Consider the following 14,738-nt stretch of genomic DNA (forward strand, 5'->3'; position numbering starts at 1 on the left):
GAGATGAGCAATATGAGAAGGACCTGATGATGAGCCTTTCTAGATTCCCCAAGCTGACCTTAAAGAAACACAGAAAATGCTGGAAATACTCCATAAACCAGGCAGCATCTGTGGAGAGAGGAACAGAGTTAAAGTTTCAGGTTGATGACCTTTCATCAAATTTTATTCAGATTCCCAGCATCTGTAATATATTGACTTGTGAAGACTTTACTCACTCCATTCATTACCTTTTTCAGAAAGGGGTCTCAGAGGAGTTGGGGAAAATCTTTATTCAATTATTTTACCCACTGTACCTTCTCAACATGTTTGGGTTTTAAAATTTACGAGCGACAAAGTATGCTTTTGTGAAGGGGGGTTGAATCTAGACTTCAGGAAAATAAACGGTGTTTTAACAGTTTTTCAATGGTGCGCAGATGTTTCATATCAGGACAACATAGTCATGGTTTTTTTTTAAATTGCCACTTTGAATTATGCATAACTGGGTGATACAAAAAAAAACTTGAATACCATGACTTGTGCCTTCGCCTTATTTATTATGTTAATAAAGTTAATGTTGAACCAGTAGTCGTGTGTTGCCTATACCTTTACTTTTTCTAAAAATTTGGTTTTACTGCTAGCATTTTGTGTGCACCCTGCCTAATGTTGTGTTTTAAGTTAATACTGCTCCTTTTACCTTCTCAAGTTTTGAAGGTTACATTTAGACTGAGGTTGTGTACTAAAACTGGTGCATCCAATTTGTACATCCTCCCCATTAACAATTCCATTGGTGGAAAAATCCATTATTCAACACTGTAGGATTTTCCCTTCACATCACATTCTATGATAATTCACCAATAAATCTTCCTCTATCGTCAAGTATTGTTTCTGCTCTTGGTACCTTCACAGCAGTTAGTCTTGTACAGTGACCCTTAGAATCATAGGGACCCTACAGCACAGATAGAGGCCATTTGGCCCATCAAGTCTTCACCAACCCTCTGAAGAGCATTCCACCCTAACCCCGTAGACCCACATTTACCATTGTTAACCTTCCCAGCCTGCATGTCTTTGGATTGTGGGAGGAAACTCACGCAGACAAGGGGAGAATGTGCAAACTCTTCACAGACACCCAAGGGTGGAATCAAACCCGGGTCCCTGGTGTTGTGAGGCAGCATTGCTAACCATTGAGCCAATGTGCTGCCCCAAACTATAGTTGACAGATGAAGTAGCATGGAATTTCGTCCTAACTCCTTTAACTGAGGGAGATCTTAGTTCTCTATTTGTCTTGGGAACAGTTACTAGCCCTGAGCACCATTATGTCAGGTCTCCCTCTGGCAATGTGGTCCCACTTTCAATCAAACTGTCTAACTGTGATTTTACTTTGCCTGTCAGAGCATGAGGAATTTTCCTAGGAGGGTACAAGCAGATGGATTTGGCAACTTCCTAAAGAGTCATATGATACTCCAACTTCAGCTTGCTTAAACCTTTGAACAACTTTGGAACTTCTTGCCAAATTCATTACTGGTTGGCATGGATGAAGGGTCTGTTTCCATGCTGTACATCTATAAGATCCTCATTGACTGAGCTTCATTGTGATTTGCCTGTGCATCAGAACTGTTCCTCCTTGACCTTGGAGTTTTATCTTTGCTGCTCTTATTCTCACAGACTTGAATTATTGTCAATTAATCAAAACTATTGACTTTCATGTTGCCAGCATTGAAGCTGCTCTTATGTTGAGTTTAAAATTCTGTTTTAAATCTCTGTACTGTCATCTTGCTAGTCCAGAATCTGCTTCGATTCTGCTTCTTTAACTTGTTGAACTTATTCCTTGGTGCATGATTTCTATTTCTCTGGAAATTTTCCTTTTGCAGGAATTTTTGTTTTGAGGTGATGAAAGTGCTGTTAACTTAAAATACTTTTGAGTCCCAAGTGGCCACACTTATATCATTTAGCTCCCTCTGGTGGACAGTCTTTGAGTCTGTGATTCTGTTTGGAGCCTCATTTTGTACAACTTCATTTGGTTGATAATGTTATTTTTGGCTTTTGGGAGAGTAACAGCATCAGCTTAGGATGAACCCATCTGGCTATGTCATAAAAATTCTCAATGTTTCCTCACAGTTTTAACAGGTTTTAGGTAATGATTTCTGCCACTGTAGAATCTGACAGCTTCTCTTACTGCACAAGGGATACTGTGCGGTATCTAGAATCATAGAATTGTACAGCATGGAAACAGATTCTTTGGTCCAACTTGTCCATGCTGACCAGATATCCTAAATTAACCTGGTCCAACTTGTCAGCATTTGATCCATATCCCTCTGAACCCTTCCTATTCATGGTACCCATCCAATTGCCTTTTATTGTTGCAATTTTACCATCCTCCACCACTTCCTCTGGCAGCTCATTCCATACACGCACCACCCTCTACGTGAAAAGTTTGCCCCTTAGGCTCCTTTTAAATTTTTCCCTGCTCACCTTAAACCTGTGCCGTCTAGTTTTGGACTCTCCTACACTGGGGGAAAGACCTTAGCTATTCACCCTGTCCATGCCCCTCATGATTTTATAAACCTCTATAAGGTCACCCCTCAGTCTCCGATGCTCCACGGAAAATAGCTCCAGCCTATTCCACCTCTCCCAAATAATCTAATTGAATCATCCTTCAAAGGTGCAGTATCATGCGACATGACATAAATCTAATGATTACCATTGATTCCTCCAAGGCTGAGCCCATTGATTAAATCTCACCTGTTCGATCACTAAAATTTATTTTGGGGCCACTGTGTTCTCCTCTTTATCTTAACAGAACATCTTCATCTATTGGATCTACAGTAGGGAAAGTGTGCTGGCTTAATTCACTGCGCATTCACATGGAAGCCTGAAGCTGTTACACAGCTTGGAACCTGCCACTTGTGCAGCTCCCACCTCTAGCTCCATCATGGGCTTTCCACATAATCAAATAGTTAACGCAATGGCAAGGTCTCCACTGGTGCTGCCATCCCCATGGACAAATGTGCCTGGCTGACTTGGGTCAGCACTTGTTCTTTTTTTCTCCTTCTTACGATCGCAGTGTTCCAGTTCTTTGTCTGATCTCTCCAGAGTGTGGCTCCTCTATGGCGAGGCTTTGAATTCTTCTGAGACTCTTCTTTCCTCATCTTCAGAGTCTTTCCTTCTTCTATTAACTCAGCTGCAGCTTTGAAAACCTTCCAAAGTCCTGTCCTGCCTTCAGTGTATCCACTTATCAGCGGCTCCGGATTAAGTTCAGATCCTGGCTTTGGAGGTTTTTGTCCATAGCTGCTTCTTGCTTAGCCTTAAGTTTTGTGCCAATACTGCACATTGAGATACAGGTCTGGAGTATCTCAGGCTGTGGGTGTCTACACATACCCTATCCCCGAGGTTGCTCGTCCCTTATTTCTCAGTAAAGCTCTTCAACTCCTTCTGTACTGTAACATTTCTTTATTTCCATCTGTGCTACCTTTCTGCATATAAATTCTGTGTCTTATACCCTCTCTCTCACACAGGCAAAAATATACAGCAAGGAAAATAGGACGTTGGTGGACTGTTTGACCATTATAGACAAGTTGAGTCCCATTGTTTTAACGGTTCTATAATAAATCCTGCTGCAGATAACCTACCTGGGTGCAGTGCACTCTGATACTCCATCCAGCAATCTGGCTGCTTAATTCTTGACTCCTACTGCCCTGTACCTGATGATTATCACAGAGACTTTCCCCATGAATGTAATGATGAAGGACCTTTGTAAAACACGCCAGGTTCATGCATCATTCAGAAGGAATTCCGAGTTCACTGTAAGATGAGACAATATTTTGTTTGTTTCACAAACTGCAGGGGAAATATAACCAACAGAATACTTTTTTTTCTTGATTCATTCATAGGATGAGGGCGTCACTGGCTAGGCAGCATTTATTGCCCCTTCCTAATTGCCCAGAGGGCAGTTAAGAGTCAACCACATTGTTGTGGGTCTGGAGTCACATGTAGGCCAGACCAGGGTAAGGATGGCAGTTTCCTTCCCTAAAGGACATTAGTGAACCTTATGGGTTTTTCCAACAATCGGCAATGGATTCATGGTCATCATTGGATTCTTATTTCCAGATATTTTATTGAATTCAAATTCGACCATCTGCCGTGGTGGGATTTGAACCCAGGTCCCCAGAGCATTATCTGGGTCTGCTAGATTAACAGTCCAGCGATAATACCACTAGGCCATCGTCTCCCACATCATACTGAGTGTGATGACCAGCATAATGGCAATCAGTACAACCACTCCTTATGCAATATGTTAAACAATAATTTGTTGAAAACTTCAATTTGCATAGTGCCTTTTACAATTTGAGGAGATTCCAAAGTATTTTACAGCCATTGGAGGGGGCAGTAAGTCAGACAGTCATGTTACAAATTTTGAGATCCAGTAAACAGGAATGCAATAATGAACAATCTTCAATCAACATCACCAAAACAGATGCCAAAGTATTAAGGGCCCTCTTGTGTCACAGTAGTAGTGTCCCTGTCCCTGGGTTCAGGTCCCACCTGCCGCAGAGATGTGTAATAACAATCTCTAAACAGGTTGATTAGGGAAAAATTGATGAAGGATAAGCATTGGGCAGTATTTGGGGAATAGTATCCTTGTTCTTCCTCAAAATTGAACTTCACTAAGTGCAGAAGAGACAGTGAGGACAGCAGCTTCATAGGGAGCAGGAGAGAAAGCAATTCACCAGCTTCATAAAGTGAGTGAGAGAGAACAGGTACAGCAGCTTTATAAAGAGAGCGGGAGAGAACAGGTACAGCAGCTTCATAAAGAGGGTGGAATTGTGATAATACTATGGTTTTAAGAGGTATGTTTTGTCCTTTTTTTGAAGAGAGGTTTTAAGGCAGACATACCAAGCAGTCTACCATGGCCACTAGAGTAAACTGCTTGTGAGGCCTAGGATTTTTCTTTAAAGTTGTAACAATAGAAGCAGCCTGAATGGGTGTGGCTAAGCTTTCACACAACCAGTATTTTCAGTTCAGATTTTTAGATTTTCAGTAATAGCAGTTGCTGTTGGGATCTTGAAGCAGTGAAAGCTATTTTTTTCCCTCTCCCAGTTACAGCCAAAATCTGGGGGTTCTCTGCCTGCTGCAGGAGTTGCATGTGAGACAATCTGTTTTCTCAATTTGCCTTTTGCCGAGGGTATGTTTGTGGCATGTTACTATATTAGAAACAGTAAATTAGTAATAGATACTATATTTATTATTCTAAGTTTTTCAATAGAGTTGGGTTATTCCAATTCCTTCTTTCTTTTGGTGTATTTTAATGTATGGATGAATAAAATGTATTCTACTTTAAATCTGGTAGTTTGATCAATTGAGTTGCATCTGGAATGCGACACCTTACATTTACCTTTAAAATAAGAAAAAAGTTAGGGTCTAGACTATCTTCTGAATATTTTGAGGGAGCTTGGTCTGGTCCATAACAGGAGAGAGAGTGGGGACAGCAGCTTCATATAGAACAGAAGAAAGAGAGTGAGGTCATTAGGGAACTTTTGGGAACAGAGGTCAAAGAGAGGTGCTGCCTCCAGAATATGATTTAGCAGCAGAGAAACAGAGCAACTGTGACATCTCTGAAGAGTTGTGAGTTGGTTGGTTATTGAGCAGTTGCTTTTAGAGACTATGGTTATTTTGAACAACAGAAATTTTGATGGATTGTAAGGATTTATCATCACAGCAGAGAGAGTGACTTAGAGCAAGTATAAAGAATTCTACATTCTCCTAACCTTGAGTTAATAATTAATTGTGCAAGAATAAGGTTAAGATAAATAAGAATGAATAAATTTAAAGTAAAATTAAGCTATGGCAGGTTGTCTTGGCCAAGTGGAATGCCTGTCCTAGAACATGTAGAGAAATGGTTGACACTCCTTGTGACTTAAACAAGTCTATGAGCAGGAAGTGTCATTGGCTGAAAAAGCTCAGACTCTTGGTTTCAGAGGCAGAGTCATGGCTAGAGTCACTGAGCTGTATCTGAAAGGCAGAGAACTATGTGGATAGTATGTTTAGAGATATGGTCACACTGCAGTTTAGGGGCAAGCAGGCAGTGAATGGGAGACAACCAGGCAGGCCAAGAGAAACGGGTAGATAGTAAGGGAATCCTCAGAGCTCAACTAACTAGTTTTCAATTCTGGATATTGGTGAGAGCAATGGATTCTTGGAGAAGTGCAGTAAGAGCCAAAGGAATGGCACCACAGATGGCCCAACTGTACAGAAATAGAGGAAGGAGAGTGGAGGGCAGTATTGATAAGGGAGTATTTGCACTAATAATAATTAGTTGGGAGGAACTAGTGTAACTAACTAGAATATTTCTGCAGCTGTAGATGTGACATCAGGATGGTATGTTGCCTCCCTAGAATTGGAGCCAAGGATTTCACAGAATGGTCGCAGGACACTCTTCTGCTGGAGAACAACCAGTGAGAGGGCATGGTCCACATTGTTACTGATGGCATTGGTAAGAAGGGAGATGCTGTCTGGAAATCAGAATTTAGTTACTTCTGTAATAAATTACCAAGGAAGACCTTTAACGTAGTAAAACCCAGATTACTCCTATTGCCACTTGCAAGCAAGTACAGAAGTCAGAAGATAAGACAAATGAATAAGTGATTGGAAATATAGTGGAGTAGGAGAGAACTTTAAAATCCTGAATCACCCAGGACTGGCTCTGGAGAAAATAGCACAAGTATACCTGTCTACCTGGAGGAGACGTCACAGAGTAGTTATAACAAAGAAACTTTAGTTACCCACAGACTGGGATAGTGATAGAATAAGGAGCAGTGAGGAACAGGCATTCCTAGGTTGTGTTCAGGGGAATTTCCTATAGCAGCATGTATTCAGTCCAACAAGAAAGAAGGCATTGCTAGATCTGGTTCTTAGGAATGAAGTGGGCCGAGTAGACCACGTATCAGTTGCGAAGCATGCAGCGGACAGTGACCATCGTCTAATAAGGTTTGGGATGACATTGGTCAACCCAGAGTCAGAATAATCAACTGGCTGAAAGCAGACTTTAACAGGCAAGTTCAGAATTGGGTTGGATAGACTGGAATTAAAGTTGGTGGCAACAACAGGAGTTGAATAATGTGCTCCTTCCAAACAGGAGATGGTTTAGGTATAGTCAGGACAAACAAATCCTTATAAAGGATAGTCAGGACAAACAAATCCAGAGCATTATGGATGATAAAGAAGATAGGAATGAAGTTCAAGGAAAAAAAAAGTGTATTTGTGTGATGTCCCAGTACTTGTAAGATAACCCAGTGGGTAATTAAAAGCAAAAACAGAAATTGCTGGAAAAGCTCAGCAGGTCTGGCAGCATCTGAGGAGAAAAATCAGAGTTAACGTTTCAGGTTCAGTGACCTTTCCTCAGAACTGATGGTAGCTAGGAAAATGTGTTATTACGCAGAAGTTAGGGTAGGGAGAGGGTAAAGAGTAAATGGTAGGTGGAGGTAGAGCCCAAAGAGAGAGAAGAACTGTTGGAAAGAGAAAGGAGTGGATAACGATTGGCCTGGGAGAATGAATATCTACTAATGGGGACTATTAGTTGCTAACAAGGGTTGTGTGCAATAGCAGACCATGTGATAACAAGGTCCTGTGTGTTGAGGTTTGGGTAAGGACATGGGAGAAGGTGCCTCAAATCCTAAAATTGTTGAACTTGATATTGAGTCCAAAAGGCTGTAGAATTCCCAAGCAAAAAAATGAGGTGTTGTTCTTCTGTTGTTGTTGCACTGAGCTTTGCTGGAGCACTGCAGCAAGCCTAAGACGGAGATGTTGGCCAGGGAACAGGGTAGTGTGTTGAAGTGGCAGGCAACTGGAAGCTCAGGGTCCTTTTTGCGGACGGAGCATAGGTGTTCTGCAAAGCAGTCACCCTGTCTACGTTTTATTTCCTCACTGTAGAGGAGACAACATTGTGAGCAGCGAATGCAGTAAGACTGTGAAGTGCAGGTAAAGCGCTGCTATACCTGGAAGGTGTGTAATTAAAGGTGGGTAATTAAAGTTCCTTTTTTATAACTCCAGGTAGACAGGCGTACAGATTCCATCTCCCCAGAAGCCAGTCCTGGGATCCTCCTCCACCATCGTTCCAACCACTTAATTATTTGTCTTATCTTCCAACTTCTATACTTGCTTGCACGGGGCACTGGGAATAATCCGGATATTACTACTTTAAAGGTCTTACTTGCTAATTTGTTTTTCACATAGCTCATTAAATTCTAATTGCAGGACAGTATCTCCCTTCCTACCGATACCATTAGTAACAATGTGGACCTCTGGCTTGTTGAAAGGTATCAGGTAGGAAATACAATCGAGAAGTAAAAGAATATAGAATGTTCAGAAGGGAGCTGTAAGAGCACATAAGTGAAACAAAGAGTGATTATGAAAAAGAAAACTGGCAGCTAACATAAAGGGAAATCCCAAAGTCTTTGATTGGCACATCAATAATGAAAGGAAGCATAGTGTTGATTAGGGATAAAAAGGGATTTACATGTGGAGGCAGGTGATTGGCTGAGGTTAAATGAATACTTTGCATCTGTCTTTATCTAGGAGGTAGACACTATCCAGTTCATGGTGATAGAGGAGAAAACTCAGTCACTAAAACTAGTAAAGTGGTGATATTGGATAAGTAGCCGATACTTAGTTGATAAACCTCGATTACTGGATGAGACATACGCAAGGGATTTAAATGGAAATTGCAAAAGCACTGACAATTATCTTTCAAACTTCCCTGGTTTCAGGGATGGTGCCAGAGGAGAATTGCAAAAGTTGCACCCTTCATAGATGGTAATCATAGAATCCCTACAGTGTGGAAGCAGGCCATTCAGCTCATCGAATCCACATTGACCCTCCAAACAGGTCCTCACCCAGAGCCACCACCTTAGCCTATCTGTGTAACCCTGCATTTCCCATGGCTAATTCACCTAGCCTGCACATCTTTGGACTGTGGGCAGAAACGAGGGCACTTTGAGGAAACCCATGCAGAGACAGGGAGAATGTGTAAACTCGACACAGACAGTTGCCCAAGGTTGGGATTGGTGCTGTGAGGCAGCAGTACTAGCCATTGATGCACTGTGCTGCCCTATAGGATCCCTACAGTCTGGCAGAAAGCCATTCAGCCCATCACATTCATACCACCGACCTGAAGAGCGTCCCACCCCTCCTACCCAACCCTTTGTATCTCATAGCTAATCCACCGAGCCGACACACTATGGGCAATTTAGCCCATCCACTTAACCTGTACATCTTTGGATGGTGGGAGGAAACCTGAGCAGCTGGAGGAAACCCACATAGACATGGGGAGAAAATGCAAATTCCACACAGACGGCAGCCTGAGTTTGGAATTGAACCTGGGACCTTGGTGTTGTGAGGCAGCAGTGCTAACCACCGAGGCACCACATTCATAAAGGTTATTATGATAGATCTTGTAAGTACAGTCCAGGCAGTTTAAATTTGGTGTTGGAGAAACTTTTTGAAACAGTTTAATATTGAACAGTTTTATATAATAAATCTCTGGTACAAGAATCAAATCAATCACCTGTCTGATGAAAAGAGTGTTATACACTGAACCATGAGTAACAACTTAAATAATGCATCTACATCAACAGACTTTGATGAACCCTTTGTTTAATGTAAAAGTACAAACATTTCCTGACCAGGACGTGTTTACCTTTATGCTGCTTTACTGGTGTTCTGTTGTGCATCAAGATTTTTCAAATTCCCACTGAGCCCAAAAATCAGAAGAGTTTGTTGCTACCAAAAATCACTCTGAATGACTTGACATCATCATAGAATCATCGCAAATAGGAACAGGAGTAGGCCATTCAGCCCTTTGAGCCTGCACCACCATTCAATATGATCATGGCTGATAGAGTCATAGTGTCATACGGCACGGAAACAGACTCTTCAGTCCAACCTGTCCATGCTGACCATAATCCCAAATAAACTAGTTCCACCTGCCTACACTTAGCCCATATCCCTCCAAACATTTCTTATTCATGTACTTATCCAAATTTTTTAATATATTGTAACTGTGCCTGTATCTACCACGTCTTCTGAATTTCATTCCACACACAAAGCACTTCCTGTGTAAGAAAATTGCCCCTCATGTCTTTTTAAAATCTTTCTCCTCTCACCTTAAAAATGTGCCCCCTAGTCTTGAAATCCCCCACTCTAGGGAAAAGACATCTACCATTCACCTTACCTATGCCCCTCATGATTTTATTAACCCCTCTAACTTCTATTATCCAGTGAAAAAAGACCCAGCCTATCCAGCCTCTCCTTCAAACCCTCCATTTCCGGCACCATATTGGTAAATCTTTTCTGAATCCTCTCCAGTTTAATAATATCCTTCCTATAACAGGACGACCAGAACTGGACACACTGACCTAGAGCTCAGGACTGTTCCTGCTCTAGTTGACACTTTGACCCTACAAAATCACAGCATTAAGAATTTCTATTGACCCCCACCTTCCACTGCCTTTTGAGGAAAAGTGCTTCTGACTGCCAAAAGATATTGCACACAAAGTGCTTCCTAATTTCATTCCAGGGTGCCCAGTTCTAATTTTAAGATTATTCTTTGTTGTTCTATATTTCCCCTCTAGAGGGAGTAACTCACTGAATCCACCTTTGTCAAAATCTCTTGACTTTAAAGGTTTCTCTTAAATCAACAGCTTTTCTTCCAGTCTCAGGGGAATACAAACCAAGTTTGTTCAAACAGTCCTTATAATTTAACCCTTTAAGCCTTGGTGCCATCCAATAAAATGGCTGTAGCCCTACAATGCTGAGCTTATTCAACCTGAGGTGAATGCTATGCTCCAGTTGGGGTTTTATGTATTTCTGATTTGAGGTTGAAACTACAATTCAATTTGGTTTTGGGGGCAGCAGTGTCACCAGGAGATGCACCTGCTGGCACCTTCGCCATGAGAATGGTGCAGGCAAGCTGACAGCGTCCTGTCCATCTACAGGTTGGCACTTTCTCCTCGGCTAGAGCTCCCTTAGGGTTGAGGTGGTGGTGGGCAGGCTCGAGGTGGAAAGCCTGGCCAGCTCTGGAGTGTCTTGAGAAGAAACGTCTGGAAGGGCCACCTCCAGCTGGGTACACACCGACACTGCGATGTCTCCTCGGGAGGGAGGCAAAGGGAAAGAGTGTGCTTGAGATCCCTCGTTCCTGTCCTCCTTGATGTTGGTGCTGAGCACCAATGGTTACAGTGATGGACTATACGACTGAGCGCATATCACACAGATACTTGAACCTGGCTTTCCTTGGTAAACCTGACAAACCTGCCAGTTGCTTTTGAGGATGCCTTTTTTTTTCTTTATTCATTAAAGGGATGTGAGTATTGCTGGCTAGGCAGCATTTATTGCCCCTTCCTAATTGCCCAGAGGACAGTTCAGAGTCAACCACATTGCTGTGGGTCTAGAGTCACATGTAGGCCAGACGAGGTAAGGATGGCAGTTTCCTTCCCTGAAGGTCATTAGTGAATCAGTTGGGCTTCTCCAACAATTGACAATAGATTCATGGTCATCATTAGATTCTTAATTCCAGATATTTTATTGAATTCAAATTCCACAATCTGCTGTGGCAGGATTCAAACCCAGGTCCCCAGAACATTATCTGTGTCTCTGGATTAACGGTCAAGCGATAATACCACTAGGCCATCGCCTCCCCGAGAAACAAATGGGCAGAAACAGAGGTGCAGAAACCAAGGGGGAGAAACAGAGGGGCAGAAACAGAGGAGCAGAAAGAGAGAGTGCGAAACAGAGGGGCAGAAACATTGCATGCCAATGAGTTGTTGACACCACAGCATCATTTCCTGCCTGTGGCCGAGCAGGTGCCTGGTCTCTGATAGCCCTCCAAGAGCTGGCGACATGGGGGAACTTCCTTCCTGGCCACCTATTGAGGACCAAGACCCTCTCTTCATTGTAGTGTTGTATATCCCACCAGCCATCTTGGCCCTAGTTTTCCAACCCCATTATGGACCAGTTTCTCCTGGAATGAGGGAAAGGCCAGGATTGAGTGGGATGAAAGTGGCTGGCACAGCTTTTGTTCATGGTGCTGGTGAAGGAAAGGTGATGAGATGTCATGGGTGAGTGAGGAGTTAGCGCAGAAGGCATGCAGGGTTAGAAACATGGTCGGGGGAGGGGGGGTGGTGTGGGTAAGACTGAGAGAGGGAGGATTTTTTTTTATTAAGTAATGGCTGGACCAGCATTTATCATCCACCTCTAATTGCTCAAAGGGCAGTTGAGAGGCAACCACATTAGTGTGTGTCTAGAGTCACATGTGGGCCAGACCAGGTAAGGATAGCAATTTCCTTCCCTACAGGGCATTTGTGGACCAGGTGGGTTTTTCCAACAAACAGCGATGGATTCATGGTCATCATTAGACTCCTATTTCCAGATTTTTATTGAATTCATATTTCACCATCTGCCATGGTGGGATTCAAACCCAGGTCCCTAGGATGTTACCTGGGTCTCTGGATTAATAGCCCAGTGATTACACCACTAAGCCATCACCATGCGAATGAACAAGTCATATTGGAGCTGAATTTTGAAGTACACGAGATGGGTTAGACTAGTATTTGTCATTTGCAAGTTTCACCAGTTTTCCCTACTCTGTCCTCTTGTCCACTTTCTACAGAAAAGCCACCATTGCAATATTGGAAAATCTTTAGACCCGCTCTGTCCCATATTTGTGCCATTGTGTGTTGCCCAGATTAAGCTCATTGTTAGAATAACTTGCAGCATCTGCTCAAATCGCTATACACCTCCCTTAGCAGCTAATACAGACCCGTTGAAAAGGAAGTTCTAGTTTTTAACTAATGTTGGCTTCTCAGGATTTTACATGCAACCACTCTGCAGTGCGACTGCATGCTACTTTCAATGATTTAAATTTTAGACAGCGCAAAGTGTACTGCCTGAACCAATTCTTTATTGCAGTTTCAGGCTGATAATCATCTCAAGTGTGTTTAGTTGGTAACCAATGGACGATATACGTGTTCTTGTATACATATTTCAATGTTGAACTTAATGTACTGGTGTGGTGCAGGTTTTGAGAATTGGGAGAATGGAGAACGGCTTCAGAATTCTGAGGTGCAGAAGAATGTAGGTGTTCTAGTGCATGGTTCACAACAAGTTAGGATGCAGGTTCAGTAAGAAGCATGAATACTGTCCCTTATTGAACCTTAAAGTTGGGATGTTATCCCTCAGTTTTAGTGTGCATCAGTGAGATCACATATCAAATACAGTACTTACAGTTTTGGTCTCCATATTTAAGGAAGGAGTAAGTGCATTGGAGATGGCTCAGATAACATTGTTATATTGATACCTGGAATGAGTGGGTTGTCTTATGAGAAAGGATTGGACAGGCTGGTTTTATTTTCACTGGAGTTTAGAAGATTGAGGGTGTGTAGAATAAAGTCTATAGGATCCTGAATGGTCTTGACAAAGGATATTTCCTCTTTTGGACAAATCCAGAACTAGGAGGCATTATTTTAAAACAACGGGTCAACTCTTTTGGACAGAGATGAAAGGATTGTTTTTTCTTTCTCGAAGTGTTGTGTGACTTTGGAACTCACTGTCTCAGAAGGCAGTAGAGGTAAGGTCATTGAATATTTTTAAGGCAGGAGTAGATTCTTGCTGGGCACGCGAATCAAAGGTTATCAGGGAAGAGACAGAATGTGGAATTCACAAAACAAAGATCAGCTATGATCGTATTGACTGGTAGAACAGGTTGGAAAGCGCAAATGGCTTACTGCAGCTTCTAATTTATGAGTTCTTTTGGAACTCAATGGACATGCGTTTGGATTTGCATGCAAGTTCAACTGCACATGTGTGGAAGCTGGAAGCTGCTATCTAATTTACTTGGTGATAATGGAGTATCCTCATAGCCTTAATGTTATCATTACTGCAAATCCAGACAACTTTCTAATAGAACACCGCTTTTAATATGTCAATCTGTTCTTATCACATTCTCCCTTTGGTAGTAAATAACAAGAGTGGAGAGCAGTCAACACTGATACTGCAATTTATATTTTGGTTTATGTCAAAGACATTCAAATGCATAGAACCAAGTTAGTTGCTGAGTGTGCAAAATCAATTTTAAAAACAAAATGACAGAGTCTTGCATGACAACATGAAAAGCAGGATTCACACACAAATTGCCTCCCCTCCACTGATTATTGTGACATATGAAAATAAATCAGGGCCACTTCACTGATGAGACCATGGGTGGGATGAGTGGGGGTTGTTGATGGTTGTTGCAGTACGTCACTGATTCTGAATCAGATGGGCTTGTGCCTTTACGACAGTTACATGATGTTACAACGTGTGGCATTTTGCACTAAAAGGTATCTACCTCATCTTCAATCACTGTTACTGTGTAATGGAGTCAGTGCAGTGTTTTCAGTCAGTCAATAATGTGTATGCAATGTACTCTGACACCAGGAAGCACAGAAGCCAGACAATGTTTGTAAGTCAGTAATCTCACAGCATATAGATAGTAGGAACTGCAGATGCTGGAGAATCCGAGACAACAAGGTGCAGGGCTGGATGAACACAGCAGGCCAAGCAGCATCATAGGAGCAGAAAGGCTGACGTTTCGGGCCTAGGCCCTTCATCAGAAAAGGGGGAGGGGAAGGGGGTTCTGAAATAAATAGGGAGAGAGTGGGAGGCGGATAGAAGATGGATAGAGGAGAGGATAGGTGGAGAGGAAACAAACAGGTCGAAGAGGCGGGGATGGAGCC

Source organism: Rhincodon typus, chromosome 12 (genome assembly GCF_021869965.1).
Source record: "Rhincodon typus isolate 14 chromosome 12, sRhiTyp1.1, whole genome shotgun sequence".
NCBI classification, from domain to species: domain Eukaryota; kingdom Metazoa; phylum Chordata; class Chondrichthyes; order Orectolobiformes; family Rhincodontidae; genus Rhincodon; species Rhincodon typus.